The 27,369-nt window shown below is 36.8% G+C and overlaps 1 long non-coding RNA gene across 1 annotated transcript; it reads left to right on the forward strand.

Annotated features, from left to right (window-relative positions):
• Positions 1-27,098, forward strand: LOC136569134 (uncharacterized). Its single transcript, XR_010785317.1, has 2 exons — positions 1-115; positions 24,755-27,098. It is a non-coding gene; the product is annotated as an uncharacterized lncRNA (long non-coding RNA).
• The last annotated feature ends 271 nt before the right edge of the window (positions 27,099-27,369 follow it).

A 27,369-nucleotide genomic window follows, 5' to 3' on the forward strand; every position in this document is an offset into this window, starting at 1 on the left:
TTCCAGGACGTGGAACATGCAACAAAACCAACCTCGCTGTAGAAAGAATCTTTGCGATTACAATTGTAAGATACTGGGTTTTTAGGTCCTGAAGCCTTTTACAGAGCTTGTTCAGGTAAAGTCAAAACTACAGATTATGGGATGCTCATGTGATTATTTACTATTGTGTTTAATACAGTCAAATAGAAGACCTGGGGCTTTGCTAATTTTTAAATTTAATATACTTTTTTTTCCCCCAAAAAGTAAAACAAGCTGATATCAGGCTATTTACTTGTTTCATATTTTTATGTATATTCTCTTCCTTTCACTTCCTATGCCTTCGCATACCTTTCCTCGATATACATCCCATCAAAACTCACTTTCATTCATTTTTTATGTAAATTTTCAGTGTTTTTGTAAAAAATCCTCTTCACTTTCTTCCCACCTCTGCTTTTTTTCCCCCTCTATGTTTTGTTTCTACACACGACCTTTACACTTTGGTTTCTTTCAGTCATATTCTCTTTATGTCATGCTCCTCTTCACTCCGTTATGTTAAACATTTTCCTCTGCCCACCTTTTCTACATAGTTCTTCCAACAGCTATCGCCCTTTCTCTTCCTCCCACTTTGCTTTTCCTTTCCTGTGGTGTTCCTGTTATATGTTCCCTTTGAATGTCATCTTTTCTCATTATTTTTTCCTTATCTGTTTTGTTATTTTCTTCTTCTATCCCAGTCAGCTGAATTCTCTCCATTCTTACTATATATTTCTGAAAAAACAGAAATTTTGACTCTTTAATTTTTCTTGTCAGTTCAGGGACTAGGGGTAAAGGACAAACAATGACAGACCACTTCCTGGCCAACATTTCTGCCACTGCAGTCAGATTTGACTTTGTCTGCAGAGTTTTGGTTTCTAGTAAAATAATGTCGTACAACTTACAAGATTGTGAATTCAGTCTTCCTGGATTATTAACTTGCTTTATAGGTCAATTCCATTTTTCTCTCAAAAACGTAATTATTCTTAATTGATAACCATGGACTCTGTATAGGAACAGACATCATATATGCACAAATATTTAATCCACTTTAAGTGGTTGAAACTGAAAAATCTGTAGACATTAGAGAGAACATATGAAACACAGATAGGTGATAAGCACAGACACACCTGGTTATAAGTGGAAAAATACTTATTTAAAATGTTTCATACCACTCATCCAGAACTGACTGCTGAATTCTGAGCTTTATTTAAGACATGTAAAATATCTTCAAAAGACCTAAGCTTTGAAGCATGAAATGTCAAACTCAAATGGAAATTAACTATGTGAGTAAATAAAACCTTGACTTTACAGACTCTTACATATACAAAGAACTTTTCCCTTGCTAACATCTTTTTGTGGTGGGAGGACTAAATAATTTTCTTTCAAGCTGATTAACCATTGTTATAAACACTAGTCTAAATTAATAAAATTATTTTTAACATCTATCCAGCAAGGATATTACTGATTCTTTTCACAACTGATAGAGATTTTACTGTTTCTTATCACATCTGATTCAAGCCCTAATTATTGCACATTGTTTCTAACTGCAGCAAATAATTTGGCCAAATTCCCCTACTACCTATGCTATCTTCTGTTCAGGGTATAATTGCTACAATATCACTAATATTTGCTTATTTATAACTTTGCATAATATTTGATCATAATAATTTATATTTCTTTATATTAAATATTATTCATATTTTATGACTATGGACTCTTAAATGAAATTTTAATTTTAGCTATCTTTTCCTTTATTAATTGGGATTGCTGATTAGCCTCTAGCACAAGGCATGGGTTTTGCCTAACCTCCAGACAAATGATCAGACAATGAAAGATAATGTATACAAATAATTCAGCTGTGCTCTTAGAGTGAATGAGTGAGTTGCAACACATAATGATAGATCTCCATTCTTGTCCTGTTTGAAGACTTAATGGGTGCCATACCTCTTGATAAAAAGCACTGCAGCTATTCAGCTACTTGTTATTCATGTAAATGTTTTTATTTCAAAGGAGGAGTGTTTTTGGCATTGCCAGAGTGGGTCAGAAGAGCCTTTGTTATAGTGGAGATACTGGACCAGCCAGAAACTAGAATCAGCTGTATCAGGGTACAAACTGCAGTAGCAAATAAAATGCCCTCTCAGGCCAAAATAGTGTCAAACTTCTGACCTGAAACCCAAGGTCTTTTCTCCATCCAACACTCTTTCCCTTGATGTTTATTGCAGTAGCTCTTGATATTTTTATAAACCATTTAAATGTCAACTTTTATAAACCACTGAAATAATAACTTTTTGAATTCTGGTAACATCTTGTGTCACTATTCAAGCAGCTGGAGCTTCTGGGTGGGTTATTCTTGGAGTTCAGTGGTACAGCTGTGACAGGCAGTCTGCCACTGAACTCTGGTTTTGGGCACTGTAGCAACAACCATGGCAAATAGTACATGTGCTCAGCTGGATTAAAAATTACATTGAGGTTCCATATTTTAAGCTGCTTCCTATTAGTGCAGTGTTGTTGCCCAAAGTCCCAAAAAATCACCAATGAAGTAAGTCTATCTTAATTAATATATTGCAGGTAGACCACCTGTAAATTTGGATTGCACTGGAAGCATAGTATTTGATGTACTAGATCATAAAATGCTATGAGACTCTACAGGGGATGGTGTATTTCCAGTTGCTGCTCTCTCTCTTTGCTCAGTAAGCTGCTAGCCACATAAATTGAGGCGAATAAACTCTACTTTCCCTGAAGTTGTTTTGATTATGTTTGTTGTTGCTAAAGCAATATGGTGTGGTTTGGTGGGACTCAACAGAGAAACCAGTTCAGGCATGGCAAGATATAAGCTGACCCTTAGCTCAGGACATATTGCTGTGCAACTACAAGGTAAATTCAGAAACGAGGTTAAAAGAATATGCCAATACCACCCTAGCTGATAATCATCCCATTTTCAAATAATTCCTCCTCTTATCCATTCTCTCCTTTTTCTTCTCCCTTCCTCTCTCATTCTTGCTCCAGGTCCCCACCCCAGCCTGCAGCTGGTAATAGTTTACGGGGCACATAGCTGTGTTAATGCATTGTTAAGGCTGTTTCAGCTGCTGGGTCTCTGAGAGGTCAGTGTCAGGACTGTTTTACTGTGAACCCTTGATATGCAGGGTAAAGCTGGGGACAGGTAGAGCTTCCCCCCCTCTCACACTGCAGGGAGCTGAGCTGCTGCAGGCACCCTCTCCCACAGTGTTGCACCGCTGGCAGTGTGGGCAATAAAAAATAATATGTTTCCGATCAAAAGTAATTAGGGTTTGTAGAAGCATGTGTATTAATGGACTAGACATCACATCACAGACATTGCCTGATATCTCTTAATTCAGCTTGGTAAAGCTGCAGGTGTTAAAGAGCTGGTGAATGCTGTTGTCTGTGCAATACAGGTGAGTCACAAAAACAATTCTGCAGCTCATAAAGTAAAAGTGAAAATAGGAGAAAATTATTAAAAATACAAAATGTTAGTATAATTGAACTTCTACACTGGTGTCTGCTGGGTTTCTAGAACAGCAGAGAGTATTACATGTAAGGCAACATCTGGATTTGAAAAGGCAGGATTGCAATGTCACTTCTCAGTTTAAGAAAATGTATATTTTCTCATAGAATTTTTTTTTTAAATATGTCTTATACAGAGAATGAGAAAGAGAGAAAGAAAAGTAAAATGCAGTTTAGACATCAAATACCAAAGGAAAAATCCACTTTGTATTTGTAGTATTTCTAGCACAGAGTGGGGAAAAGGCTACCCAAAACACAGAATTTTTCTTTCTTTCTTTTTGTGGTTCATTTTAAGATGCATGTTGAGTGGTCAATTTTTGCACTTGGTTGCAAGGTTAATCATAGGCTAAGCATATTTATGGTTTTATAATAGCAGCTTTATTTACTGGCTCTGTCTAAATTTTTAAAGATCTGTTTATTTCATAATACATAATTAATGCAAATTACTTCTCATTGGTTATTTATTAATTTGGAATGCATCAGAGCCAGTGTAACATTTATGTAGTGTTCAGTGTATACATGCATATCTTGGCAGCTAGGGATGCAATAAATACTTAGAATTAAGTAATAAGATCCCTGAAAATCTTCTACTGGGTGTGTTTTAGATTGTCATATAAATTAAAATTTCTCTTTCAGGAATGGAAATTGGAATATAGCTCAGACACAGCCACACATTTAAAAAATTTACATTTATCTTTTTTTCTTAACTTCATGTTCATTTATTGAAGACGCTTTAATTTATCACTTAAGTGTCCCAGCTGTACATATGATCTGCACATGAGAAATTAGAGGTGTAATTGCCTTTTATATGAACCTATGTAATCCTTCCCTGTCTTCAAAATACATGTGAGATATAAGTTAAATTTAGCAGCAAAAGTCCAATGCTGACCTAGACCCTTTGAGAAAAAAGCAAATTCTGAGAGATAAGGCTGTCAGTGCCCTCTGAACCCAGCAGACATTGGCTCAAATGCTATGCAATCAAAATATAATTTTCTTTTAGGGGTGGATAAACAAAATACGGAAATTTGCTGTACAGAATGAGTATCCTCTGTACTAGGAAATCTCAGTCAGAAAGCATTTGGTTACTGGAAACCTGCAATGCATACATGCCAAAACAAGGTTACTGGGGATTTTTAAGTCTTAGAAATCTCATCAAAAATTAACAGGGGAAGAGTCTTTTTTTTAGTATATTTTGGTACGATTAAGGCTAGAAATGATAGTAAATTCTGGTGCTTTCTATGAGACTGTATTTGGAGACAGAAAAGGGGGGATTAGGCAGAAAACAGCCTGCTAGTTTTTCTCACTGTTGATTGAATTGTTAGCACAGAAAAAAAGGAAGAGAAATATATATACCTCAGGAGTACATATTTGACAGGTTACAGTAAAAATTGATGCTTTATCCATTCAAGTTGTAGTGTTGGTGCTGAACCTAGATTTCTGTGAACACACACATTTCTTACATCTTTATTTTAAAGGAAAGCATGAAACAAATCTGTAAAAAGTCAGGCATTACATTTGCCGTGGGTCAAATATCTGCTGCAGGTGAATGTGAAAATGATTTTCATTCAGAAGCCTTTTTAGTTACTTGGCTATTTACTTATGCCTTTGTATGATTGATAGGTGCAAACTTATAACTGTACAATTACATTTTTGCAAAGCTGTCTTCTGTCTCTCCCTCTTCTGTGGTTTAGAAGTTATTGATCGATGTTATTGTTAGTTACAGTTCATAAATACAGGTTTTTTATTCTGCTTTAGAAGGTTTATATCAGAGCAGTGACAAAATACTTCCTTACACTCTTAGGCTCATTCTAGTGGTTTTTCTTCTATCCCCAGCAATCTTCCACATCTTTTCCTTGTCAACTCGTCTTTTTCTATTGCTTCTATTGCATGAATGTAACCTCATACAGAGCTCTTTTGAACAGTATGTGGTCCCTCCCTTGCCTATTATCTCTACACCACTGATGAAACTGGAGGGGTTGAGTAGGAGTAGCTTAAACAGAGAAGGATAGCAAAGGCACCATAGCATTTTTTAAGACTGGAAGTTTAGATGGAAAAAAATAGGCCAAGTGATGGTCATAACGAACCTTTTATATTTTTAAAGAGAAATATAAGCTAGCAGCAGCTAGAAAGGTAATGCAGGAAGGAGATGATGAGGAATAAAACTGATTAAGGCCTGAATAAACTAAAATAAGAGTTCCTCTTGCCTAAAAAGACTCATCCTTCCAAACCATCCCAGTCCATCAGCAGAGAAGACAGAAGTACAGATAACCTCGGTAATAACATCTGTTCAGTATAGATGTCAAAGAATATTAACTGGAAGAGCTGTGAATGCTAAAATAGCTGAGTTCTGCTGGAGATATGCCAACAAATGATAATGTGGCAGTCTTTCCAAGAATTAATATTCTTCAGGCACTAAGCTGTCCTTGTCTTTTAGATCAGGTCTGGTGTCTAAGATGCTGTATCTCCCAAGACAAGACTGCATCAAGCAGATAGTGTGTGTGTGGCCAGAGAGGTCAAATAATCACTTTCTATGCCTTCTCATCAGCTTGCTTTCAGCCCTTGAATCTGCCAATTAACTAACTTTGCATCTCAGAAATTACCATTTTTATGTTAATTTACTCAGTTAAACAGGCAATTTTTAACACAGTTTGAGCACAGTGTTTTGGTTACACTCTAGAATGAAGACATGGATGCAATGTATTTTCTAATCATGAGTAGAGAAAATGGGTGCTGTTTTACTTTTTTAGTATCCTGAAATTTTTGCTGGAATAATTTTGAACTGCTACTAGAATTTGCTTCCTCAGGAACTCACACAGTTGTGCTAACAAAGCTATTGTGGTCTCAGGCAATGTTAGGAAAGTTTTGGAAAATTATTCTGGACACAAATAAAGTGTTAGGGGTGGAACTACATTTTAAGCATAAAAATAGGAATTGTATGCCTGACTTCTGATTCACTCTCTTGGTTTAAAAAAAATTAAAACATTAGATGAAAAGTTATCAAGCCTAGAATGCTGTAGAAAGGTGAATGTGTACTGACAAGAGTTAAACAGACACCATAATTCCTGTCCTGTGGAAATTAAAAATAGTACCATTCAGAACTGCAACAAAAATGACATTTTGAAATTTTCCATGTAATGAAAATTCTGACATTTTGCTTAGAGAAGGTCAGAGTGACATTTCATTGTGAAATACTGAGAGCGTTTCTGGGGCTTCTTGGGTCATCTCTAATCGTCTGCCAGGTAGAAACCCGAGCATTTGGGGGTCCTTTTTCATGCAATGTTCCTGGAGTGCTGGGGGGCAAACAGCTTGAGGTCATGGTTTCTGCAACAGCCTGCCTAATGGGTGGCCACTAGACCAGACAAATGGGGTGGCAGAGTGCCAGGCAGAGCATTCTGACTTTTATTAAGATTTAACAATAATCAAAATGTTCTCACCCAACATTCTAGTAAATTAAGAGTTTAGAAAATCAGACCAAAAACCTAGAACTAACTGCTTATGTTTGCAAGGTGCTTTGTACTCTGTGAGGTAACTATCCTCTAAACCACCTTAAGTATCTTATTCTTTCTCATTTCCTCAACATTGCAAACTTATCAAAAACATGACTGCTTTATCAGCACAGGGAAGTATGGGCTTTATATTTTAATTATTTTATTTTAAGCTTTGGGATGACTTTACATTCTGTGGCTGAATTCAGTTCTCTTGGGTCATCTGTAGTTATGTCAGATAACATTTTAGGGGTTTTGGTTAGTTGGTTGGTTGATTGGTTGGCTGGTTGACTTTTTGGGGTTTTTGTTTCATTGTTTGTTTTGTTTTTCTTTTTCATTTTTGGCCAGGTGTGTCAGTATATGTGGGGTAATTCCAGAGGTTTAAGAGCCTCTCTGTCCATCTGCTTTCTTTGAAGCTGTGCAGTTTGAATTAGTTCTGCCATCTGGATAGGAATAAGATTGTCTGATGAAATAGAATAATTTTGTGAAAACTCTAATGCATTATATGAATGGGAGACAGAGTTGTCAATGAAAATCCAGTTGCACCCTTTGATCACAGAAATCCTTCCTCAGCTAGAGCAACTAAACCTTTTTCCCATGCATAAAATGGAAGTTATAAGGGTACAAACACTGCAACTACTGTACTACAATCATCTATACTGGATCTGTACAACCAACACTCAGAATCAATGTCAGAGTTCCATGCTCCAATGTGGGAAGGTGCTCCATCCTCTCCATCTCCTCTGATGTCAAATCCATAATGCTGATATACAGTAGGATTCAGCAGTGATATAAGGCAGAATAACTCTGCCTTTCCTTTTCTGGAGCCTTCTCCTGCCTTTTTGTAAGTTGAGGTGGGGAAGACTAGCAGAATATCCATATTCAGCCCTCATCAGGGAACTTCATGCCTACATTTTTTATGTTGTGTTCTTACCCTTCCTTCCTGCCAGGTAAGGAAACATGAATATATAGGACATACTTGACACCAAGAATTCTTGATCCCAAGAATAATTATTCTTCCTAATGCAGAAATATGCCTAACATTTTCAAGAACATTTTCAAGTTACATTTTAGCCCATGAGTGAAGGTGAAATGTATGGAAATAAATGCTGTTCTTGGTTCAGCCCTTTAGCAGTCCACAAGACTGATTTTAGTGTACCTGATTCAAAGTATTATACAACAGTTAAGCTCTACCTGGAGAACCAGATATCTTTGTGAAAAAAATGGATGCTTATGTCCATTCTCCAACCTGCAAAATTTGTGCGGGTGAAATAAATACTAATATATGTCTTCTGAATTATTTTGCTAAACAATATGTAGTCTAATACTGTCTATTTTCATTGTCTTATTTAACAGTTTCAAAATTCTTTGTTAACATATACAACACATACTATAAAAATTAGATTTATTGATGCAGAGAATATGGTCAGTGGTTTAGCTTAATTAGTCTTGTTTAGAATCTCATAATCTCTACTGGGCAAGGTTAATGAAATGACCAAAATTATCTCATTTAGGTATTTCTTTTGCTTCTAAAGACATGTAACTCAATGGAGATCTACAGTAATTTTGCAGATTGATAATTTGCTGTTTTCCAAGAATAAACTTCAGGAGATTATGGATCAAAGAAGGACAGAAATTTTAAGGAATCGCAAAAAGTTATGTAATAAAAAAAAAATTGCTTTCTGATCATAAACAATCATCCTTGCTTAAATTAATTGAAGACCAAGAATTGAAAATAAATAATGGAATAAAAGTAAGATAGAGATAACTAAAATATTAGGAGTGGAAAAAGACGCCAACTTTCATCACCTTCAATTATGTCAAAGTAGTTATTTGTAATGGTCTTTTATATTCTCACAATGAAATAAATAAATAAATCCCAGGGGACCTCAGCTCATTACCAAAAACCAAAATGATTTTGCATGTATTTGTACATTACTTTCTACTTTATTTGTACCTTACTTTCTACGTCAGAGAAATGTAGGAGTGCTTCTGGAGATGTAATACATCAAATTTTTTCCTGCTAGCCCCCCTAAAAATGCACCCAGCTTTTTTGGAATGAAAAATTACTCAAGCAAAGAGGTTAGAAAACCTGTTGCCTTTTTCAGAGGAGCATCATTGATTAGTTTAAGGTATTTCTGAAGTAAGGTGTTCATGTACAAATGGTACTTCATCATGTCTTTGGTCTGGCTATTCAAATAGAATAAGGTGAAACAAGAAAAGAAAACAGTTTTCAGTATGAGAAATGACTTGTGGAACTGCATGCATGCATTCCCTTGTGCTTCCCAGGGAAATGGTGAGAATTTGCCTTAGTTAGCTTAAAGACTTCTGTGCAGGCTGCTTTGATAGCACTGCTGACTTCAGTGAGTTGGATCCAAAGAACCCTCAGCTCCTGAAGGAAGTTCAACTTCCTTCAGCTACACAGACCTGTTGGGTAGTTCTGGTGGAGCACATTTGCTCTATGAGACATGCTAAAGCTATTTAGAAGTACAAGGGAAATTACAGCTGGTGACTAGGAGAGTTTTGAAGGAAGAAGTGTATGTTATTCAGATATATAATTACTTCTGCTATTCCTGCATGGTGGGTGACTTTCTGACCAGGAATTGAAACAGCTGATCCCATTCCACTGAGAGCAGGAGAAGCACAGATTTGTGTACCCAGTCTGCTTGGAGGGTACTTTCAGAACTGGCTGGCTTTGAGCTGACTATCTGCCCCAAGAGTCCCGAAAGCTGGAAGCTGTAGTCTGCTTTCCACTTAGAAATTCAGTAAATCCTTCATCAACCTTTAGTTAAGGAAAATTGCTATGTTTCACAGCATTCAAAAAAAAAATTTAATGCCTTTAAAACTTAGTAATTTCATTAGCTCATTTAGTCTCCGATTTCATGACAGTGTTTGTGGAAGAAGGGAGAATGGAAGGCTGCAATTTCTCCCTGCAATTGTTATAATGTAAAGGTAGTACAGAATATGTTGATAATTTCAAAATTTAAGTAGGGTAAATTCTGCAATTTCTGGTTAATGGCTTTGAATGTGTGATACAATAGATAGTGAATCATGGAGGTGTGTGCAGTGTGGTCAGATGACTACCCAAAACCAGATACTCTTGGCATCCATTATGGTACCTTGACAAAAAACCCAACAACAACAAAAAAACAAACAAGCAAACCGAAAAAACCAAAACAACAACAAGAACAAAGAATGAAAGAATGGGTAGATGTGTAACAGAACCCCTTTGACTTGTAAGAACACCTTAGAGGGATTAGGAGTTAAAAATATAGAGGATATTAGCCTCAAATTTATTTTCCTCCAAGTGTTCCCTGAAAATAATAGTTTTATTTTACTCTTTTCGAAGAAATAAGAATATAAAGAAGATATTACCAAAGATATTTGAAGTTAGTCTGACCTTCTGGTAAAGAACCTTCTTATTTGAGAACTGACTGGCTTCAATTGAAGTGACCAGGGAGAGTAATCTGGAACAGCTTGCATATGTTGCAGCTGCTAATATGCAGTAGCTGTTACAAAAATTTTTCTTCTTGGCAAAAAACAACAAAAGAACTGTTCACTTTGACAGTAATGAAAACTAGAGCTGCCATTTTTGCCATGATTATTACTATGGCAAGAGTTAATGTGAATATCTTTAGTGCAGTGACATCACTAGTGATGCAGAGGCTGCAAGCCTTTGAATATATCTCTAGCCAGCCTAGAAAGGGTCAGATTTAGAAATAAGAACTTCACATAAATTCACAGAATATGCATAGTAGGAAGCAAACTTAGTAGGAATTTAAAAAAAATGTGGAAGAGGAAAAACTTTTCAAGAACTTCAAATTTCTGTCATTCAAACTTTTTGACCACACTCTGATTGGGCAGTGGATGTCTGAAGGAAAAGGTTTGCTTTCATAGAGGAACTTGTTTCTTGCAGAGAATAGATTACATGATTCCTGGAATATTTGAATTATGGCATTTCAGCATCAGAAAAAGTATCTGAAATTCTTTTTAACATAAGAAAGATTTATCCAGAAAAGCATGAAATTTAAAATGGTAAACCCTGTCTTTTTGTTTCCAAGATAAGAACGTTCATGAAAAGCTTGTATTATATATTTATTAGTAGAGAATTCATAGATGAGCTGCCTAGCAGTTCACTTTACAGACACACATTGTTGACTTCATGAACTAATAGAAAGAAAACTATTTCTGCATACCTAGCCTGCAGTGGTTAGATTTACTAAACAATGATGTATACAGTCCCATATATAAACCAGTCAAGAGATACTCTCTATAAGCTTAAGTGCCTCACATAATTATTTTTTCCCCCAACCACAGTCTAGTAACTTCAGCTTGCATGATTACTGAGCTTTGTATTCTAGTTCTTGCCATCAATTCATTCTAAAACTCGTAAAATGCGAAGAACTGGTGTGTATTTTTCTTTCCCATTCTTTAGTGAATTAATTATTCCTTACATTAGAAGATACAACCTCTGCAAAGATATTCTTCATTGCACTGAATGAAGTAAATACTGGAGTATATGATTTGATTTGTCATACATCTCTGTCTGAAAAAGCAAAAAATCCACTCTGCATTTTAGGGCCAGACCACCAGTTAGAATAATGAGCATAGCTCTTGTGATTTCACATGGTTTCAAATAACACCACTAGTACACAAGAAACTGGTTTTGTTGCGAATCGTTCTACCATCCTGATATAAAACAGTAGCTGCAGAGAGTAATGTGTTGATAAAGAGACAAAGGAAAGGCCTCTAAGTTTGCATGGTTACCTTAGGAACTAGCAAACACATCTGCACACCCATATTTTTTTTGAGTAAGTATGAATTTTCACTTTAATTGGTGTTATTATTTGTAGAAAAATGTTGTGTTAATGGAGGAAGGGAAAAAGATGTGATACATAGTTTCAGAAGGAGATAAGTATCTTGATAAAAGAAGGCATAGGAGGGCAGAAGCATAATTAGGCTGGACTGACTGTGGAGGTCATGGTAGAATAACAAGTATCAAAGGATGTAAAAGCAGAGAAGCGTTGGCATGGAGACTGGTAGGCACTTTAGTATTAAATATAACACGTTTCAGATAGAAACATGGAATAGACCCTGATCATAAATACTGCTGGATTTTCAGTAATTCATATTACCAAAACCTAAATGAAAACCTTGGTCTTTTGCTGTACTGAATCAATATTTTGTTTCAAGTAGGGAAAAGTTTTTATATCTTCATAGGTTTTGAGGCTTGTAGTTAAGTTCTGTTACATCTTGTATGTCACAGAACATTGATTTTCATCAGGTTATTCTTACTGGTGTCCCTTACAGTCTTTTAAAAAGGAGAGTCCCGTTTTCTATTGAACCATCATAGTTTTGATTTTGTTATTATGTTGTCCACATTGTGACAAGTTAGAAGATTCTGTGGTTTGTCCTCCAACTGGGAAAGTATTTCAGAGATCTCTGAAGACCAGGTGTTATGACCTACCCCAGAAGGCAAGGGTAACCCAGGTTCTTGTTAACAGATCCCTTGGGGTAGGTTAGAGCAAAACAAAATGGATGGGTGTTTGTAAATATATTTATATAGGGTTTATTTTAGAACAATACGGCTGCAATGGGAAGTAAGTATGTAGCCATTTTTTTACTATTATCTATAGTATTATAGCAGTATGAAAGCACAAAAATATTACAGGAAGGAAGGAACAAAGAAACAAAGGAAGGAGTAAAAACATATCACCCACAGAACTTGCAACAAGAGTTTATTGTTGCCATTTAGTTGTGCATTGGCTGTAGTGGTGCTCTTGATTCATTGGGGGTGGTGGAGGAAGTCACACAGTGACAAAAACCACAGAGTCCATTGAGGTTTCTTATGCTTAGACTAGGTGAAAACACCCGGGTACCACACCTGGAGTGAAAAGTTTTACACTGAATGATATAATACTGGATGATGAGAAATTTCAGGAGTCTGACACCTTCTGATACATTACAGCTGACTACTACATCAGTGCAGTTGAGTCAATTATAGCCTATTATGGGGCCATAATAGGGGAGTTATCACAGCTGAGTTCACTGAGTAAAGACAAGGAGACAGTATTCTGCCTCACAGAGTTTGCCTCTTTTCTTATCTTACTCAACACCCAGTTTGTCCCCTGAGCTGGTGCATGTTCTCTCCCTCTGCACCTGGGTTACTGTGCATGAGGGCATCCTGCCCCCTAATTGTTCCAGTCATCCCAGTCTCTCCCACATCCTTTTCCTTAGGCCTGGGATAATTGGGAAATAGTACCACCTTGATTTCATCTCAAGTCTCTCACCAGGGAACAGTTATATAAAAAACCTGCTTTTGCCTATACAAAGTTTTTGTTGTTTCTTAATTGTATCTTGAAAATAGCTCTTTACAGCTTGGTTGGCATTGAAAGCTTTGTTTTATTAAAGACATACATGAAAGAATAGAGATTTGTTTGTCTGTCAATAACCATAAAATAGATATTGGCAAATTGACCACATCTCTCTTTCACCTGGTATCAGTTTTCAATGGTCTTTACAAAATTACTGATCATATGGTTGGGAGACAACACTTGTGATATGTTCTCTTCAACAAATTATTTTATTTCAATAATGTAATTCATTATTAAGTACAAATTTATATAAAAAGTATAGAAATTTTTAAAAATATAAATAAAAATAATGAATTAGTAATTAATGAATGCCAAGTCATTAATTATACCCAAGTCAAGCTTAGGGCTCCATTTTAAGTGAGTACATGCTCTAGCTGCCAGATGTCTGCTAAGTATTGTTAAAAGTAAAAGTCACTACAAAACCAGTAGTCTAACCTAGGCTGATTCTGAATTCCCTGTGGGCATTTGCAATACTTAATGTGAATTTGTGTGTGTGTGAGTTAGACTGCATCTGACCTGCATTCTTCATAGATGAAATGAAATGCATAGGTACTGTATGTTTAGCATCGGCAACAGAAGAATCCCTCAGAGTTAACACCTTAGAATCATAGTGCTGACAATGAAACAAGGAGGTTCTGTAAGAGTATAAATTGCTGTTTTCACATTTCCATGTTCCACTTACAAAAGCCTGTATCTTTCATAATTTTATTTTCCTTGGGCATGTACATGTGTTTGTGCACATGTGCATGCATGGAGAATTGGTGCCATTCAACCAAAGTTGTACATTCAACCCACTAGTTGTACTGGGTTTGCAGGGCAAGGTTTTGTAGCTGTGGGGTTACCAGGATGGCTTCCATGAGAAGGTATTGGAAGCATCCTTTACATCTAACAGAGACAAGGCCAGCAAACTCCAAGACAGACCTGGCCAAGGCCAAGCCCAAATCCATCAATGATGGTGGTATAATCTCTGAGATATTATATATCAGAAGCAGGAAAAAAAATGCCACAACTGGAGCAGGCCTGCTGGCAGTATTTGTGACTCTGGGGGGAACCATGCTGGAGAAACAAGTTCTTGACAGACTGCACCCCATTGAAGAGGTCTGTACTAGAGCAATCTGTTCCTTCAGGACTGTACCGTGTGGGAGGGAAAACTAGTCTGCATCAGCTCTCCCACCACTGCAGTCTGTGGGAGAGATTCATATTGGAACAGTTTGTGGAGGATTGTACCCTGCTCTCCTATGGGAGTGACTCCATCCTAAAGCAGGGCAAAAGAGTGAGAAATCATCCCCATGAGGAGGAGGGAACAAAAGAAAAAACTTGTGATGGACAGACCACAACACCCATTCTCCATTCCACTATGCCCCTCAAGGATGAGAAGGGACAGACTGAGGAGTGAAGTTGAGCCCAGGAGGAAGGGAGGGGTGGGGGAAGGTGTTTTAAGATTTGTGTTTATTTCTCATTATCCTGTTCTACTTGATCAGTAATACATTAAATTAATTTCTCAAAGTCAATCTGCTTTACCCATGATGGTAACTAGTGACTGATTCCTCCTTGCCTTTGTCCTGACCTTTGAGTCTTTTGTTATACTTTCTCTCTGCTGTCCTATTGAGAAGGGAAATGATGGACACCTGGAGTCTGCCCAGGGTCAACCCATCACACTAGCATCAGGTCATTTCACCCTGTTTGTCTCTGAAAGGCAGCCACTTCATTTCACACTTAGAAATTTTTAACATGGCCTTCTGCTTCCAAACTGAGCTATGCTGTCTCTAGGTCCTCTTTTTGTTCCTAATTTCTCCTTTCTAGTTTTTGCTTGGCCTGGGCAAGTTTATTTAAACTTATAACTTCTGTGATAAAAAGATTAAAATACATTTAATTCCAATCTGATCCAATCGACTTTTCCAATTTCCAATTTCATGTAGTTTTTTTGTTTTCCTCCTTCAATGTGCAGATGTTGTTTTTCTTATTTTATCCTGTGTGAAAATGGCATTTTAAGCTCTAGAGTACTTAAGTAGGGGGCTTATGCAGTGTGGACATCTAAAAGGGGATGATGTAATAGAAGAATTTTAACATTTATTTACCCCCTCTCTCCAGATATTCTTCCCTCGCTTTTAAAAGATAAGTCTGCAATGCTAAACCAACTTGTAACTATAAAATCTGACAGAGAGGGTTATATGTTATATGTACATGTGTATTTTATCTAAACAGACAGTTGGTATCTATCTATCTATCTATTTATCTATCTATCTATCTATTTAGATATGTTGTAAAGGTGTTTCAGTCCTTTTTCTTTTTTTTTTTTACATTCATCACCATGACTTACTTGGGATTATTCAGGTTGGAAAGGATCTTAAGGTGTTATTAGTTCAACCTCATGTTTAAAAAAGCTCCCCCTTGGGCCTTTTCTGAAGATGGCTGTGATGTTTCCCCATTTCCCATTGTCAGGGATCTTCCATGATCACCATCGTCTTTCAGAGATGGTGGAGGATGACCCTGCAAGAAAATCAGCCCCTTTCTGCTTTTTCTTGAATGCTGTTTGTCTAGACTCGTGGACTTTTATGGATAAAGTTGCCTTTGGCAATCACTGGCTTGATGCTTGTCCCCTGGTCTTAGTCTTTCCCCGTGAATCTTCCCCCTAAGCATGGAGACTTGGGAGAAGTTGATGGGGGTATCTGTGGCAAAGAAGGTATGGAGTAACTCATCCTCATCCGTGTCTGCTCTTGGAAATCACCCACATTCTTCAACAATGTCTCTATTTTTTCTTTGTTCAGACCTTTATGGTTGATGAAAAACAAAAGCTCATTTTACTTTTGAAATGTCCAATTAAGCTAGCATCCTAATGCCATGCTCAGGCAAATTTTTGCTATAGGCTGTCCAATTTTTTGCTATAGGCTGTCCCTGCATCATTCTACCACCCTTGCTCTATCATGAGTTATCTGCCAAGGCAGACTGGTCTCCTTATTTTCCTACCTTTTCACAGAGTATTAGGTTAGATTTTTCTTGCATTTGAAGGCTGCCATCCTTAAAGCTCTACAGTTTCCCTGAGCTGCTCTTTCATGTTCCCAGGACCGACACATCCAATAGGAGTGCTGACATTTCTGACACTCACAATGGGATTTGTGGTGTAACTTATACAGCAACTGGCTTTTTCCTAGTTTACAGCTGATTTCTTATATTATTTGTTATGTGAATTTCAGGTTTTAAAATTTGATAATCACTTAACATCATCTGAACCTGAATATTCCCTGACTGAGAAGGCACTGAAGCTATGAGCAAATAAAGCCTGTCTCTGCTGCCTAATTCCAATCAGAATTGCGGCACTGTTCCATAGTATCTCTGCTGGATGAACCAGAACTGGCATATCCATTGATTTCTACCAGCTGTTTTCTGCCAATTCCAGTTCCTGACAGGTAGCAAGCTGTGTAGCTGGCAGCAAAGAATCACAAACAGTTCAAACATGCCCCAGGGAGGGCAAGTGCTTACCCAAAGCCCATCAAGGAATTGCTATTATGCTTCACAAGATACATATACATTCACCACATCTGTCTCCTTTATTTGTACTCAGAACTGACAAAGGACTGAGATAAACATGTGCCTGTTTAATACTGTAGAAGAGCAAGATGTTTGTAAGAGAAAAACATTGTAGATATTTTGGTGAATAACTTCCTAATGAAACATCTTTTGTATATTCTGTGAAATGTTTTTGTAGCTAATCCATACTTTACTAGACCAAGTTATCTATTGAAATATCAAGCTAGCTTATTCAAATACTTTAAATCTAAATTGGTTCATTTTCATCTGCTGCTCTGACAATCTCATAACATAGCACAAGCAGCCTTTATCTGGGGACCTGCTGCCTTCTTCATTTCTTTTTTGACTTTTCTGAGAGCTCTCTTCACAATGAACCAACCAGAGGATGCTGTAAAATGCTTTCTGAAATATTAATGGTTTTGCAGCAAGTCACCATGGCTTGACAAGCCCCCTTTCTTCACATGAACTAGCAACTAACCATGTGCAGGCTTCTAGTTCATTTTAAATACAAGATTTGCCTTTAGTTTTGCTTCTGTAATGAGTCAAAGCATTTGGTTATTAGTTGATGCAGGTCAGATGATGAATAAATTTTTAAGCCATGGAAACATTTGTTTGTGATTCCCTGTTCTTCTCCATGTTATTTTAGATAAAAGTGGGGCAATAAAATTGAAGGAAGTTTGGTGCCCATAGATTCTTTGGAAGTGAACAGGAGATGAAGGATTTAATTTTTTAAAAAGTAAGCTTCATTAGGTAAAGCAAAGACATGTTATGGTGGAAATATTAATATGTCTCTGTGGGAGACCACATTTTGGTAATAGTGTTATAGGTCTCAAAACCTGTCCAGCGATTGTGTTTTTAAGATCTTGAATGGGTGAACAGCCACAAGTATAAATTCCCATATCACCTCCAACCAAAATTACAGTATGAATTCAGGTATCTAAAGTAGAAATGTTCAGGTGCCTTCTATCTAATAGATAATACTGAATGTAGCAGGTATTACAGTATTATGCAGAAGAGAGAAATTTGTGAAGCTGTCTGTTGGCTTCCTTTAGGAGCTGTTCACATTCAGAGCCCCAGAATTTGTATGTATTGTGCAGGGGTTTTTGTGGTATTGTTGTTTGGTTTTGGGTTTTTTTGCTTTGTTTTATTTTGGTTTTTTGCTTTGTTTTGTGGGGTTTTTTTTGTTGTTTTTTGTGGAATTTTTTGGGAGGACGGTTTGTGGGTTTGTGGGGTTTTTTTTTGTATTTTTGGTGGGGCGAGTTTGTTTTTTGATTTTTGTTTGAGGGGTAGGTTTTTTGGTTTTGTTTTTGGGTATTTTTTCCTCCTTGAGGGCTACAGAGAGTACAGATGCTCACTTTGTAACTGATTTGGAGTGACAGGGGTTTAGTGTAGCCCTGCAGTTACTGACCTGAAGCATTCATGATTCTGTGCCTTAAGCAAGAAGGAATAAATTATTCTACTACCTTTCACTGTCATTTTAAATCTGTAAGGGAGCTGTACAGTACAAAAACTTTAAGACTGAGATTCTATTGTTAACATATGATTTCTCTAAGTCAGCTGTCAAAGATGGAAACATTTGCCCAGTGTACATGTTGTTAACTATTTTTCAATCAGAAACCAATAAAACATTTTATAAAGGGATTCTAAAGTGTACCTGTTAATTACAGTCATCATATAGTCTTTCAAATGCTAATGGTCTGATTCAAATTTCACTTTGTTTAGTTGTGTTAGAAGTTATGATTAAAGAATGGTATAGCTTTATAGTTGTTTTACTGCCATCTGTGTGCACCAGGCAATAACTCTGTACAGATGGTTGTAATTCAGAGACAGGTTGCCACATGCAAAAAAAGTATGTTTCAGTTATTTTAATAAGATTTATTGCAGCAGTCAGAGTTAAATGCTTGAGCCTTAATGATAATTGCCACTAATCCTTCAAGAAAAATTATCAGAATTCAGTAAACCACAAGAAGCAGATTTAGCTATAAGCTTCAAAAACCTCTCACTGCAAAGGTATGGTTCATTTTCCATTTTGTGTTTTCTCCCCCTCCCCTTTCTTTCTTAAACATTTATGCCTATACCTTTTGTCTTGAAGCATTTGGTATAAAAAGACAAGAGACTTTTTTCGTCCATCTTTTGTTTTGTTTTCCATGTATGGATGCTTATTTATATCAAAACATCAGGAGAATCAGAAAGTAATTTAATTAAGTGGTAACAAATCTGATGGTAAAGGCAGGTACCCCACAGAATTCTCAGTTCCTTTACATTAGAGACTGGGCCACATTCAAACCCTAAACATTTATTTCTGTGTCTGTGATGGCAGCAGTGATTTGTATTCTCCATTTGGGCTGGCATCTTACATCTCTATTTGGCTTCTATAATCAACAGAAGTAGCTTCAAAAACAATACTCCAGGCCAAGACTAAGAGAACCTTTGTAGTATCCTAAGGATTTTCAGGTTTATACTCTTCGTGAACTGAGAGGAAAAATGTCTTGTGTGTGTGTCTTACAAAAGTATAGCTGGAATATCAGTTTGTGCCTAAGAGTTTTATTTAGCCTTAACACTACAATACCACAAGAGATTCAGTTCTTCCTCTTGAGTTTTAGCTTAGTTTATTCTTTACTTTCTATTGGACAGGGAGATTTTCAGCTAAATGCATGTAGATGTCAACATACAGAAATATGTGTGTGCGCATATGTGCAAGGGTGCAAAGGTGCAAGTATGTGTGTACATGTATACAAAATGTGTATTTATTATAAATCACCTTAATTACAGATGGAATTACATAACCATTTGCTTTTAGATATTACTCTTGAGCTTTTTTTTCAATATAGTTCTTCAATTTTAATTTAGACAGGTCCCTTCTTTTGTGGCTGGGACAAGTTCTGGCATATAACTGATGGGGAGTATGTGAGAGCCAGATGAGGTCTGGAGTCCAGGAAAGATATATGAATTTCTTTTTATGTGCCTGTCACAATACAGTCTTGACTTGTGATGTTACAAAAATATGGAATTATAGTGCATATATGTATAATAAAAAGATACATACTAGACAACTATCTTAAATATTTCAGAAGGAATTGTGATCATTGTGGTTTGTTTTTCCTGCTTGTTGTTGTTGTTGCGTTTGTTCCATAAACTGCTTTCACCAGCTATACCTTGAATTACTATAAGCATTCATGGAGAAATCACAGCTATGATGGCCCTACTATTTACTAGGGGCCATTATAGTGGTAATATTGAGTGATTCAGTATCAATTTGTTTTGCAAAATAGTGGTTTTGCTAGCATCTAAACTCTAATATAATGAAAATTATGGGAGTAGTGTGTAAAGCAAGGTTCTCCTTTTCTTTCTTGTGTTTGACCTCTTTTTTTGTACAACTCTCTTGCTTTTTAGATGAATTTCAGGACTAGAAACATTTAAAAAAGGGGGGAAAAAAAGGGCAGCAAAAAATGACCTTTTCTCTCATCTTTTTGTATCTTGTGAAATACAGTCTTGCAATGCCCCAAGGTGGGAAAGGTTGTCACTTTTTGTCTGTCCGCATTATTGTTCTCTGTCACCATGAAGTTGTATTTAAGGGGAAGGGTGCTAAATTCTATTTTCACTCAAGGCTGTGATGAAATGGAATACCTCAGTTTCTGGATTTTTGCCTCTTTGTTGGTTTAAAAACTCCAGTTTCTAGAGAAAAAAATTGCAATACTGCTATACAACTAAAAAAAGTGTACAGGTATCTTTGTTTCTATAATAGGTTTTCGGAAATCCTCAGTTAGATTGTGAGTAGTAAACATATTAGGATTCTCTTTCAGACTGAGAGTATTGAAAACGAAACCTCCTCATGAAGGTTACTGAAACCACGTAGACAATAGCTTCTTAGCATTTTAATACATACACTCTTTTTGTTAAAAATTATCCCCGGGGGGAGGACAGGGTTGAAAAACTGAAGGTTGGTAAGGAGAGAGAAAAATGGATTGTTTTTAGAATTGTTTTCTTTTAAAGACCAACTCTGCACCTGGGAGATGTTAGAAAATACTCAGTGAGAAAACTGAGTACTTGTGTTTGCTTTGGTTTGTTTTCTGTCTGCTGAAAAAGAAAAGGAATTTTCTCAGAGTAGATAAGATGATGTTGTTAAAGACTTAAATGCCTTTCCTACAGACTGGGGCCTCATTGTAGGTGGGGAAGGGAGATAAGAGTGTCCTGAGATTGTAGAAGGCAGCCTGGTGAAGATTTTTGCATGCTCCAGGCTCTTGGATACACAGGGCTCTGGCCTTGTCCTTTTTGCCCCTGGCTAAAATGAATTTAGCAGGGCATGTGTCTCCACTTGTTTTTTTGGAATCCTCCAGCCAGTGAGATGGAATAAATCTACTCTTTGCTCTTCAGCCATGGGTTGTGGTCTTTTTTGTGTAACCTGAAAATATTTGTTTCACACAATCCCAGGAATAAAAACTTAATGCAGTTCCTTGTGGCACCTGTGACTAGTTAAATTAAAAAGCAGCATTAGCATAATGTTAAAATACTCTCTGAAGACTCTAGAAGCTTACCTGAAGAAGCTGGCAACTGAAGCAGGTAAAGACCAGCAGACTGCAGATCAGTCTTAGAGATACTTCATGGTATTTGCCACCTGCCAGCAACAACCAAAGACTATTCCTGTTGTTATTGAGAAGTTTCGCTTTCCAGTCTGGAGAAGTAAGGAGGAGCATGGAGTGGAGGAAGAGATGAAAACTGAGAATACCTCCAGGATTGCCAAATGCATAAGTATGAGAGCATTTTTATGGCTATTTTGGACCACTGAGCTATGTGAAGAAGCTGGAGAAAGCCAAATAAATGGCCTTGAGCTCCATAAGTAATAGATGCTGTTTCATGCTGTTTCCCTGGCCTCCTCTGCTCAGCTGGCTGCAGATCAGCAGCTCTGCTGGTAACAGCACAGCACTGTAGGATACTTTGCAGCAGGGTTGGCTGCACCATTAGGAGACAGCAGACCTAGTATTAGAAAGGTGCAGAAAGTTGAATGTCTGACTAGAACTGGAAACTTCCAGCCATACTGGAAAATAAGCTTAAAGTCATATTGTAACCAGCAGTATTTCAGCAGTTCTAAATGATCATGCAGGGGCTCTAGAGAAGAACTGCATCCCTTTCTGTCCTAGCCTTACCTGCTGTGTGTCTGTCTCTATGTACAATAATCTATAAATATGTGTGAGCATCTGTTACTATATTCCTTCCCATCCTCCCTCCACAAGCCAAGATTTCCATAGTCTGCTGCCACGGCACTTGTATATGACATTTTGAATGCATGAAGTGCAAAAGCATGACATTTTGAATTAGAAATTAATTTAACAAACGTGTCTGTTGGAAAAACGTTTAGATCCTCAAAATTTGTCAAATGATATTTTAAAAGTTAAAAAGAAATTTCACAAAATGAGCTGAGGAAAGTTAAATGCAAAAGTTAAGGGGAAAAAATGTTCAACACTTGAGAGGCATTATGAGCCTAACAGAGAGGACATGAATATGATGAATGAGGCAAGTTACTGCAAGTGCTGTCATTTCTGTTCATCCTTTCATGTTTAAACTTCTTTGGAGCAAAGAACTCACAGTATGGAGTCTCCAATGGTGACTCAGTCTCACGTGCAAAGTTGAATGCAGTAGACCCTGCACACTAATGCAGTGTAAGCAGTAATTATTTACCATTTCTTAATCGCTGAACCCAGTTAAAAAATAAGCTAGTTGAGAACAGGCAAAGTTGTCAAATTATGTTAGTATGTAGATGCAAATAATTTCCAAATTCAATTGGCTTGCAACACAAATTGATGCAAACTAGTACATGTATTTAGTTACAGCACATCACATAGAAGCTTCAGTCTAGTGATGTTGGATATTAGATTAGACTTCTCTAGATAGATTAAAAACTGAAACATCCCTACATACTATTTTAAGTGTTAATTTTTTGCACTTTTTGAAAATGAAATTTTGGAAGGGACTAAATTGTATGAATGAGTTCAAAGCTCCAAAATGGGTGCTTCTCTTGTTTTCAGATTCATAAAAATTGAGGCTAATATTGTGCTAAGGTCTAATTAAAATCATCAAACTTCCTGCTGCTTGCATGACTGGGGCCAAATGATGGCTCCAGATAAGGAAAATAGATTAAGAACTTACATGCTATGTGGTACTGGAGGTTTTCCTTCACCTGTTAAAAATAGACAGTATTTATCTTCTTGGTACTGTGGATGTGACTCACTCTAATAAGCTTCCTTACTACCCTGGAAGAGCAGTGAATGGACAAGATTTGGTATCTTCATACTGAAAACACAGGGAAGCATTTCTCTGAGAGTCACAAAGCACTTGTCTTTCTATAAGAGGAGGAGATGAGGAAGATTAAGTTCTATTTTGTAGTTACAGTCTTTTTTATTTTTGCAAGTTCAGATTTTACAATACCTTTTAGAAAAAACAGTTTAGATGGGATCATTTGGATTTCACATTGGACGACTTCTTCAGTGGAGGTCTTCTGGGCTTCTGCATATTGCTCTGCTTTGCTAGGAATTGTTCTGTCACACCATGATGTGACATTTGATGCATGTGTAATATCAGCATTCCTCATTATTTCACAATGTACAGTGGAGTAATATGTTAATGTTTATTAATTTAAAATCCTATTTGCTATGAGCAGTAATAACACTTAGCAACAGTCATTTTCCACTTCATTTGATACCCTACTAATTTTAACTGCATGAGACTATTTGTGAGTCTGACAGCTACACTTTATATCTTCTTTGTAGTTATTTTAATTTTTTTTCGTTGGTTGGTTGGTTGTTTAGTTTTTGCGGGGGGGGGGGTTGTGTCATTTTTTTTGTTTGTTTTTTTTGTTTATAGGTTTGCATAGGTTGTGGGTTTTTTTTTTGTTGGTTTTCTTGTTTAGTTTTTGTGGTTTTTTGTGTTTTTTCTTTGTATGTTTGTTTTTGGGTTTGGGTGGGGGTTTTTTGTTTGTTTGGGTTTTTGTTTGTTTTATATTTTTGGGTCTTGGTTTTTTGTTTTTGGTGGTTTTGGGTTTTTTGATTGAAGCACTGATGGGATCATATAAAATTTCAATATCTGACCTCTTTGAGGTCCCTTAATCTTAGTCCAAACATTTGCTTTGTCTCTGTACAAAATCTATGGACTTCACAAATTGTACATCTTCTGTGCAGGAGTTCTGCTAGAGTTTTTTAAATTTCATTTGACATCCAGACTTCCTCCTAATTTCCTTAGTCCCAGAATTCCAGAGTGGCTGAGATTAGAAGGGACCACTTGAGGTCATGTGGTCAAAGTCCCCTACTCAAGGAAGCCATTTTGAGACTATTGCTCAGGACTGTGTTCAGGTGGCTTTTGAATCGTTCCAAAAGTAGACACTTCATAAGCTCTCCAAGCAACCTGTGACAGCATTTGGTAACTAAGAATAAGAAAGTGTGTAGTGACAACCATCTGGAGCTCGTGTGGTGCTTCAGTGTTTGCCTCTGGGCCTTCCTCTGAATACCACTTAGCAAAGCCTGGCTATTTCTGTGTCACACCCTCTCTTCAGGTATTAGTACTCATGATTAAAATTCCCCTGAACCTTATAACAGTCACAGTTTTCTCAACTTTTCCTCACAGGAGAAATGCTCCATCTCCTTACTCATCTCAGTGGATATTTGTTCAACTTTTTTGAAAACTACCATTTCTTTACCATTCTGGGAACCCCAGATGTGGACCCAGCACTCTTGTCCAGCCACCAGTGTACCCTTAATGTCTCTCTGTACCTACTTTCACTACCCTTCCTTTGTAGTTTATGTTGTTCCTGCTGTTTTTAAACTATTTTCTGTTATTTTTCAGCAAATCGTACCATGAGATGGGAAAAGAGTCCAGAAGTCTTCTAGAGCCTGTGATGTTTTTCCTAGCACTTGACATACAAGTGAGAAGCAGAAGAAAGGTCAAGACAACCTATAGAGAGACAAAGGAATGCTTTGATTATTGGATGAGCAAGAGATTTCAAATACATGAGAGGCTGAGAAAATATAAATGTCAATGCAAATTGCAAAATGTATACATGAATTAGCAAATTTTTCTTTTTGTCTTTGGCTGAGCACACTCTTTTAATCTCTACTCCTCTACCCATCCTTATCCCTTTGTTGTCAAGTAAAATGTATATTTTTACCACAGTTAGGCACTTCTGAAGCATTTTAAAAGGTATTTCAAGGTATCTAGTGGTTTTTGTTTCACCAACAACTTCACTAGAGGATCTGTTCCCTTTTAAAAACTGGGTTTCAGAGACAAAGGGAAACTCCATGTTGCCCAAAGGTAAAACAGTAAGCCTATGACAAAGAGTTGCAAATAACCATACAGCTCTGAATTCTGATGAGCCAAGAAGTTACATAATTCTTTTCCACTAAACATACTCGAAGTAAGCATCCAGATGTCTTTCTTTAAGAAAAAAGTACTTAAGCAAGGTCATATGGAGGTCAAAAAGCAAGCTTGTGTAGTGTGGAAACTGGAGCAGTCTGCTCTGCATGTTCAGAATATATAAACATTCTAGAAAGTGGCAAATTCATACAGCCTCTCTGTGTAACAGCTACCTAGAGTGCCATGCTTTCTCCTGCTTTCATTCTTTTTTTTTTTGTATTCACAACCAGGCTCAAGATCAAATTTAATGTGTTAATGTTAAAAATTTTATCTAAATAGATAAAAATACGAAGGCCTTTTTATTCCTAAGGATGACATCAGTGACAATTTGCTATAGATTTTTGTCAGTCTTGGAGGAGTTCTGATTTTTCCTTGGTGATTCCATTTGTAAATCCACCTACCGCTGCCATTTTGATCAAATAAATTATCAAAATAATGTGATCATTATTTGGGTACAGTAATTTTCACCACAGGATACTCACCCCCCTCATTTCTGTTCACACTTTCTTCCACTTCATCAAGTCTATCCTTTTACTGACCTTTTCATGTAATGAAATCCTCCAGTTATTCTTCCGGCTATTAAGTGTATTTTTTAAAAGTTTCTGCACAGTATTTCTCAGACCTACCTATCAGATGTCCTTGCTTACCTTCTATTTCTAGTCTCCCTTAATGTTTTCAGTTATTCTTTGGGTCCTTTGAAGTTTCTCTGGGTCTTGTGTCTCTCCCACTCGCCCTCTCCCCCACCCCCCAAAGTATTCCATGGTTCTGTAAAACAAAGCCTCCCTTTTTCAGAAAACACAAACCCATTTTAATACAAGTTTTATCAGTCAATTTTTCTTTGCCACACGACTGCATCAAACACTAAATGAGAAAGGTATCCAGGCAAGAGAACCAAACAATATGTAGGTGAGATAACAGGAAACATGAATGGTTCCAATATATTGCATAAGTTTGGAGTTGTAAAGTCTTTTCTTCTTGCCCAGTTCCACCTTTTTTTTCATCTGGGAGACATAAAATTGGATTACAAATTCTTCTTGGCAGAGGGGGTATCTTTTATTTGTGCTTTAATGCACCTAGCACAGCATGTAAAGAACCATACCATTAAACATATAAAATTTCTTTTTTCTTTTAAATAAACTTTGAAAAGAATAATGAATAACATCAAATTGTATTTTAGCTTCCAGTTTTCAACTGGCAGTGAAATTCCATCTATTAACTTTGCTTTCCTTACCTTTAGACTTATCTATAAATGTCATTGTGTTGTAGCAATTGCCATTGGTTTTGGACTTTACAGAAATCTTTTCTGTAGTAGATAGACCTTAGTAGTTTGTTCTTACAATACAAAACACGTGTAACAAATTTTGTTTATAGCAAAAAGAAACTGAAATGCTAAAAAATAAAAATGACTTCTCACCCGTTCACGTTCACTCGATCCATGCCCTTTATTCTAAAGAAGGCTGTGTAGAGAAGTGTTAAAGAGCAACTTGTTTCAGGACTGCCCTACTGTCAGTAAGATCTGCAGTTGAAGATAATGGGACATGATAATTTCTGCCACAAAGCAGCACTTAGACATTGTGTAATTGGGTGCACAGCAAGTCTGACTGAGCTCTCCTCACCCATAGAGTGGGGAGAACAGGTGCGTGGGAGGACTCTGACCAGGGCTGGCAATGGTCATTTGCTTTCTGTAATCTTTTGATTTTCTCTACTTTCTTATCTTTACTCCTTGCTCTCTTTCTTAAGAGTAAATAAAAGTGAATTATCATTTTGCTTACCAACATTTGGCCTCTTTTGTGTCTTAATCTTGTCCCGGGTATATTTGAACTTTTCCCCTCTCTACATATGCAGGTTAGGACAGGCGGTCACCCTGAGCCAAGAAACTAGGGGAATTTAGAACAACAAATTGGAAAGGACTACCTCCTTTTTCTTACATATTTCTGCTCATTTTCCTTGTACATTATTTTGGAATTCATTAGCATAACCAACTACAGTAGTGCATAAAGCATAACCAAGAATATAGGTCTGATCCGTGAAAGTGTGGCCCCATAGAC

The sequence above is a fragment of the Molothrus aeneus genome, chromosome Z, assembly GCF_037042795.1.
Source record: "Molothrus aeneus isolate 106 chromosome Z, BPBGC_Maene_1.0, whole genome shotgun sequence".
In the NCBI taxonomy this organism is placed as follows: Eukaryota; Metazoa; Chordata; class Aves; order Passeriformes; family Icteridae; genus Molothrus; species Molothrus aeneus.